The following is a 9,225-nucleotide window of genomic DNA, read 5'->3' as shown; positions in this document are numbered from 1 at the left end:
TTATAGTTTTATTTATAGTATTGGAACTCAAAACTAGGGAGGTGAATTATATAATCCGCCTACTAGGGGGAGATTTTTCTCGATAGACCCGGGAAGCACATCCGATTTCAACCCAATTCAATCCCGAACACTAATAAAAACAATTAAATATAAAACATTACTACTATAGTTATTTATTTTTTATATTTTATAAGAGATTAGTTTTATTTTATTTTATAATAGTATAATATTTTAATATATTACGATATATAATATAAAAAAAAATATTTATAATTTTTTTAAAAATATGGCACAATTGTGTCTGCATGGATTCCCCGAAACCTAACCGAATTGAACGGGATAATAATAAAAAAAAAACTCTGAAAAACGATAAACTCATTATCCGTTACATTATCGTCCCTACCCACAACCATAAATTCTAAACGGTATTCAAACAGCTCTTTTGTTTTTTTAGTAACGACATCTATCTCCATTAAGATACCTCGATGAGTTTGTATAGTTTTTAATATTATAATATATTTTATTTTCATGAGAGTTAATAAATAAATGAAATATTCCAAGTTGTTCATAGTGATGTATGAGTCATGATCATTATCACCGTCTTCTTCAGCATGCAGCAGTATTTTCTGTTTCCGTTCATACAATGTCCAATAATATATAATTACTCCATCTAGAATATAAGTTGATAAATTAACTCATTTAATTAAATAATTTATAATATTCTATTTATGAAAAGCAAATCATTCAACAGTTTTGACATGTTATTTTATTTATCAAATCTGATCCCTGAACCACAGACAACCGCAAATATTTTCAAACAATATATTTAATTTTCATGACAATTAAAAAAAAATGAATTGTTCAAATATATTTTAAAATATATAGACGGTTGGATTTTGGAGCCTTTTGTATTTTTATGTACTTTTATAAATAGAGACATAGTAAATTATGATTTTTTGGACAATTATTCCATGGAAAATCAATAGAATGAACGACTCCCTGAGGATTTAGGCATTATTGGCCAAACCTCTTTATATCTTTGTTTTTTATTATTCTTTACCATTATATCTTTATATATAAAGTATTTAGATTAGATCTTTTCTCAACTAGTGGTATCATAGTATGTTTTGAGAATGTTTAACCTAATCTATTTGTGAAGATATGAAGGAAACTCTAACCACCATTAAAAAAGTTGTTGGATATTTGTGTTTTTGTTAAAAATTGTTGATTACTTGAGAAAACAACATTGGTTGCAGAAAAATTAGTCGCGGTGAAGATTTGAGTCGAAATCTTCAATTGCTAAGGAGATGTCAATTGTCATTAAAATATTTAATAAAAGTAAATTTTATTATTTTTTTAATAATTAAATAAACAAGAATTAAATTATATTGAAATTTTTTAAAAAATGAAAGACAATGTCACATTTTTAACGTTAAAAAATAATAATAAAATAATATTTTTTTATTTTTTTTTGGAATGTACTCTTACTCACTCAAGTCCTACATACAATATTGAAATAATTTAAAAGTGTTTATGTCCTACCTAATTTGGAGATGATAGTTATTTTTAGTATTAGTTGGATACAATTATTGGAGTTTTTCGGTAATTTATGAGTATTTTTTATCTTTTAAATTTTATTTATTTATTTTATGTCGAAATAATATTTTATAATAAATAATTTTAAAATAATTAACGTTAAGCAACCTGGTAACACATAGAGATATACTCTAATATTTTAAAAATAATAACAGTAATATAATTTGTCTACGGACTATGATTTTTTTTAACTCTTACTCACTTGTTAAAATCTTGAGTTTGATTCTTAAAATTTATTATTTTACAATTTTAAAAGAAAGTTAACTTGTCTGGTTTTAGATAAATTTTTAAATAATTAAATTCTTACCATTTAAAATTTCAATAAGATTTTACGTGTGTATAAATAATTTTGCTTTTATACTATTTAAATTAATATATATATATATATTTAAATTAAAAAAATATTATTATTTTTTAAAATATTTTAATTAATTTTGTAAATATAATGTTTTGATAATATCATTTCCTTGTTATTAATTTTTTAATTAATTTATACATAAGTTAATGGATAGGACGTAGAAGATCCTAACATGAGTTTATTCGACATATTTGAATTCTTATAGATTCACATGAGTGGTACTTCATTTTATATATATATATATATATATAATTAATATTTTTTTAAAATTAAACTCCAACCATTTGAAGTATCGATTTTGACTGTTTTATTCTCATACATATTAATTTTCTCTCTCATTTTCTTCAAACTTTTTCTAAAAGTGTTCATAACTTTTTAAGGTCTTTAAATTATCAACAAGTATATATGTTTCCCTCCATCTAGCTCTCCAATATCCATATAACTATAAGTTATATATTTATATTTGTTGACAGCACAACGAATTTATAGGTGAATTAAAAAAATAAAGACCAAAATTTAACCTAAACTTGAAAAAAAAATGTAACTGCAACGAAGAGATTGTAATTTAAAAAGAATTATTACACTTAGTCAATGGACAACTAATTAATAAAAAATTTAAAATGTTGATATATGTACCTAAATGCTACCTTAATGTTAATTATCTTAAAAAATTAATTACTTATGTAAAATTTTAATTAAATATAAAAATTATAAATACAACTTGTGAGATAAAAATATTCATAAGTTATAAAACAATGAAATAACAATATTAAATGAAATTAGAAAATAATTATCCTCTCAATTATTATACATGACCACATCTCTCACCTTATAAATTATTATACACCCAAACTCTCTCACCCAAATAACCAATAATCAAAACAAACTTAATAATCTTTAATATTCAATTATAATGTACAATTCATTATATATCCAATGTTATCAAAATACAAAGTACAATTAAAATAGTTAAACGCGGATAAACTCAGAAATTAAAATTGAAATAGTGAGTTTACGGTAAAAATATCAATTATAAAATTATATGTAAATACAAAATTAAAATTTTAATATTAATATATATATAACCATTTAAAAAAATATTATATAAAATAAAATTAATAGAACTTAATAACTTTCTTTGTACATATGTATAGAAAGGTGTAATATAAATATTACTTTTTAAAACCCTAATTTACTACCTTATTCAATGACTACATTTTTTTTTCTCTGCGAGTCCCGAGCATAGTCAATTATTTCTTTATCTGTATTTGCTCCCATAACTTTATGTTTAATATGTGACATATTTATCTTTATATTTATATAAAATTAGTTTTTAATTATTAATCTTATATTTATTTTGTTTAATTATTAATTAGTATTATTAATACGAAAATAAATTTTAATTATTATTATATATATATATATATATATAACCATGCTTAATTTCAATGTGTCTAGATTGTCTGGTCGAGAACGGTGGTTAATTTGATATAATGTGAGCAAGGCCGCCCCCGAGTTTTGGACTGTCCTAACCTAAAAACGAGAATTTTAACAAATAAAAAAAATGATAAAAAAATAAGTTTTTGGTGAGGTTAGAACTCATGATAGATAATAATCTTATGTTTTCAATCTAAATTATTAGGCTAACTAGATCTATTTATGTAGAAAATACTAAAAATGTCTTTCGATTTTATTAAATGAGTTGTCCTAACTCCTAAGGAGTGGGTTGCCCTAGCCCGGGGGTTTGCTGGGCTTACCTTAGGGCCGACATTGGATGTGAGAGTAAATTGATACTTGGGTCGGATTGTGGGTTGACCCGTCCATAAACTTAAAATGGTTAAAAATAAAAATATTATAGGTATGTTTCGAACTTGCAACCTAATAAAATAAGTACAATCATTTAACCAACAAGGCTAATAAGCTTTTACATTTTAAATTCAACACCAAATTTGATGAACGTGAGACATTCTTAACAATATAAGTTAAACTTTTTAACTAACTAATTTATATATATATATATATATATATATATATATAATAATGCTTAATTTCAAAGTGTCCGAGTTGTCGGGTCGAGAGTTGGGGTTAATTTGGATATATATGTGAGAATAAATAGATATTTGAGTCGGATTGTGGGTTAACCCGCCCATAAACTTAAAAGGGTTAAAATAAAATTAAAAATATTATATGTATGTTTCGAAATTACAATCTAACAAAAACAAGTACAACTCTTTAACAAACTTTTTAATTCATTCATATATATATATAATAATAATAATAATAAATCTTAATAGTAAAAAAAAGAGTTATTTAATTATGAAAGAAATTGACACGTTTTTTTTATTTTAATAATAAATTAAAATTAATAAAATTAATAATTCAAAATTTATTTAAAACAATAATAAAAAAAATTAATATTAATAGTATAATAATAATTCATTCATATATAAATAATAAACCTGAGTGAAAAAATTAAAAAATTTTAAAAATTAAAAAATTAATTTAAATTTATTAAAATAATAAGTATTTATTAAATATTTTAAAATTACAAATATTATATATTTATATATATATATATATATATAAGTTTCTTTTATGGTTAGTTATATCAATTATATATGTATACAAACAATTATAAATATAAATCAACAATATTAAGTGTTTTAGTGGTTGGAGTGCTAATGTTATATAATTGAGACCATGGTTCAAATCCCATTATAGATCGATTGGGATGGATGATTAAAATATGCGATGAAATTGGTGGTTAGGTAAATGACATTCACGATATGAAAGGAGATGGGGTTTGTTGTTTGTTGATTTGACTAAATTGAAAGTGTAAGGTCACAAGATTATATGTTAATTGAAATGGATAAAAATATGGAATGAGATGGTTGATTAGTCGAAGTAAGTATGTCACGCGATGAGAGGTTGATTGGGTCAATTGGGATGGATGATTAAAATATACGATGAAATTGGTGGTTGACATTCACGATATGAAAGGAGATGGTTTGTTGTTTGTTGATTTGAGCGAAGAAAGTGTAAGGTCACAAGATTATATGTTAATTGAAGTGGATAAAATATGGAATGAGATGGTTGATTAGTCGAAGTAAGTATGTCACGCGATGAGAGTTCGACTGGGTCAATTGAGGTGGATAAAAATATGGATGAGATTGTTGGTTAGTCGAAGTGAGTATGCCACACGATGAGATGTCGATTGGGGATTGGTGGACCAAAGTGAGGGTAAAAGAGATTGATAATGTACCAAAGTGAAAGTTTAAGGTCACGATATGAGATGTCTGATTATTGTAAAATATGTGAGGAGATGGATTGCTTGACCGAAATGAAAGTAAAATCTCGATATAAGAGGTTGATTAAGATTAGTGGGATGAAAATGTAGAATGAGATTGTTTGGGGGATTGATTGGTCAAAGTGAGGGTAAAAAATATTGATAACGTTGGAGATGGTTGATTTGACCGAAATGAAATTGTGTAATGTCACACAATATGAGAGGTTGATTATGGTGTGGATAAATATGAAATGAAATGATTAGTTATCTAAAGTGATGATAAAAAAAACCAGGTTATATATTGTAAAATATGTTAGGAGATGGGTCACGAGATAAGAGGTCAGTTGGGGATTGGTGACCAAAGTGAAGAGTAAAAGAGACTAGTTATGTTGGAAATGGTTGATTTGACCGAAGTGAAAGTGTAAAGTCACATATGAGAGGTCGATTATTGGGGTGTGTAAATGTGGAATGAGATGGATGGTTAGCCGAATTGAGGATAAAGAAGGTCGGGTTGTATATTGTAAAATATGTAAGAAGATGAGTTGTTTGACAAAGTGAAAACGAGGTCTCGAGATGAGGGGTCGATTATGAATTTGTGGATAAATATGTAATGAGATGGTTAATTAGTCAAAGTGAAAGAAAGGTAACGAGATGAGAGATCAATTGAGGTGGCTAAATGTGGAATAAGATGTATTGTTAACCGAAGTAAGAATAAGAATGCCGGGTTATATATTATAAAATATGTGAGAAGATGAGTTATTTGATGAAGTGAAAATAAGGTTTTCGAGAAAATATAGGTCAATTGTGATCGATGAATAAATATGGAATGGGATGACTTTTTATTATTCGAAGTGAAAGTAAAGTAAGGAGATACAAGTCGATTGTGAAAGAAATTGATATTGGTGGTTAAAATATGCGAGAATATTAGTTGTTTGACCGAAGTAAAAGTTAAGGTCACGAGATGAGAAGTACAATTTGAATGGGTTAAATGTGGAATGATACAGTTGGTTAGTTTGAGTGCTTTAAGATCACGAGATTAGAAGTCGATTGAGTATTAATGGGCTAAAGTGAGGGTAAAAATGAGATTGGTAATATTTGAGATTTTTGATTTGACCAAAGTGAAAGTGTAAGGTTACGAGATGAGAGGTTCATTGAAAAAAAATATGTGACAAGATATGTGAGAAATAAGTTATTTTACCGAAGTGAATAATATGTGTAATGAGAGTGTTTTATTTTTTATTTTAATATATTATTCGTAATTTATTAAAAAAATTAAACATTAAAATAAATATTATTATAAAAAATTTATTTATTTATTTTGTTTATATTTTCATCTATTTGTATATAAAGATAATTTTTTAGTTAATAATAATATTACAATCTTATAATTATATGAGGTTGGTCATTGTACAAAGGAAAATATTATTATTTTATTACATATTTTTTAAAATTATATTTTTTTTTTATTTATATATATTTAATAAATTAATTTTTATATGAAATTAATTTAATAATATAGGTTTATATTTATAAATAAAATTTACTATAGATGTAATATTTTAATGTAATATTTTAATGTAAGTACTAATTAATACTATTATTAAAAATTTATTATTATTATATATTTTTAACTATTTTTTTATGAAAATACTTGTTTTTTTTTTTATAGATTTGTTATGGAAATCTTTGAGGAGTTCATATCGCTTATTGAAGATCTTAGTGTTAATTAATCTCTTAATATATGATCTATTTGATTTTTGTTTATTTTTAAGATTTTCATAATTTTTTTTATGTTAAGGAGATTAAACATGAAAAAGATTGTTGGTGAGGAATATGATTAAATTTGTTGTACTTAAATTAATTATCATTTATTTATAATACATTAATTATTTAGAAAAAAAGTATTATATTGACCATAGAAAATAATCGACTATTTGATTTTAATATATAATATATAATTGAGTAATAAGTTAAAAAAATTATAGTGATAAACAAATAATATATTATGTTTTTTTTAAATGATTTTATTGTAAAAATTCAAACTCATTATATTATAGACATTCATTCAAAATAACATATTAACTAACGTAAAAACATATATAATATTAATTATTGAGAAATGATTAGGTGAGGGAATTTGGTGAGGGAATGACATGACATAATCTTATTCGCTGAAAAAATCAAATAATTTTTCTCTTTTCTCTTTTTCCTCTCACTTTTACATTTTCCAACCAATGAAGGTCATTCCCTCACCAAATTCCCTCACTAAATTCCATTGCTCTATCACTCCTCTTAATTATTAAATATAAAAAACAAATAAGCTAGTGGGTAAGCTTATCAAACACAAAGATGAATTAAAATAATGTCAAAGTTATATGAATATTTAATAAACTAAAAAGAATAAAGTGAATCAATGTAGCACACAATCAAATTACTGTGTTAGCTATTTTTCATCAATAGTGGTCACTCCACTACCGACTATTGAAGTGGATTTGGCCAAAGTCACGGATACCTCTATTCTTGGATTGATAAACAATAAGTGGTCACCAATCTTGAAACTGTTCAAATCACACAGGAAAATTGCTAGAATTAAATTGACATATGTTAAGTGATAAAAACCTATCGACAATGAAACCTTGATTTTGAAACATTTAGACGATGAAATCCCCTAATTAAGCCAAAAGATCAATTGCCAAGTTTAACTATGAGAATATTAATAGAAACGTTTATAAAAATGTGAGAAGTTGGAAAATTTACAATTTTAAATATATAAATATTTAAGATAACAAGAATTATAATAGTATTACCATATATAATCTATAAGTAAAAGGTAAAAATATTTTTGTATGAATAAGAATAAATGAATAATTGAACTTTCTAAAACATAAAATAAAATGCTTCCAATGAATATTTGTTTGTTTTATGGTAGTGACCCTTTACAGTCAATTATTTAAAAAAAAAAAAATTGATTGGTGTTAATTTTGAGAAATTGATTTTTTTTTTTATAAAAATAATTTAAAAGTATTAATATATAATATAAATAATATTTTTAAAGAAAATAAATTATTTTAATATTTTGATTAATGAATTAAATTAAATAATTAATTAGCAAGTAAATAAAATATTGATACATAATTATATTCAAATTAAAAAAAAAATCCCAAATTAAATACCACAAAAATGACATTTTAGAAAAATGATATATTGTTAGGAACAATGGTTGTACTCACTTTTTAAAATTGTCATAGAATAAATAAATAAATTTTTGGTACAATAATAGTGATTTTTTCAAAGTGAAAAATATATGAAAATGATAATTTTTTTATTATATTTATCGCTTTTGAAAAAATTGGATGCCAAAATTTATGTATAGAGGATTTTCAATTATAATATTTTAATTTTTAAAATACTTTGTTATAAATATTTTTAATATATATATATATATAATAATAATAATAATAATAATAATAATAATAATAAAAGTATATATTTAACTGTGATGACAACTATAAAAATCTTCAACTTATGCTTAGAGATTTTAATGATATCAGATTAAATTGGAACACTTAATATTTTATTGATTGTAGATAGACAAGAGACAAACACCAATAAATAAACTAAAGTATATATAAATAACATAACGTACTCTTAAAATAATTATAAATGAAAAAATATTCACTTAAGAATAAGATGCGATGTATGGGTAACATGATAACATCTTAAGTCTCAAATTTCTAAAAAAAAATAGTATCATTAGTTATTTATTTAATTAATAAATATATATTATAAATTAATTAATATAATTTCTCAATTATATTAACATTTTTATATATATATATTATGAAAAAAATTATAGAATAAATATTATAGTTATATATTTAATTTATGTATATATTTGAAGAGTGGGATAATGGAAGTTAACAAATTTACATCAAATATAGAAGGGTGATTAGGATTTGCTAACTAAAACAAAATTAAAAAAAAA

This window comes from Impatiens glandulifera, chromosome 6, assembly GCF_907164915.1.
Source record: "Impatiens glandulifera chromosome 6, dImpGla2.1, whole genome shotgun sequence".
Classification (NCBI taxonomy): Eukaryota; Viridiplantae; Streptophyta; class Magnoliopsida; order Ericales; family Balsaminaceae; genus Impatiens; species Impatiens glandulifera.
The sequence above is the reverse complement of the archived record's forward strand: the minus strand, read 5'-3'. Positions refer to the sequence as shown.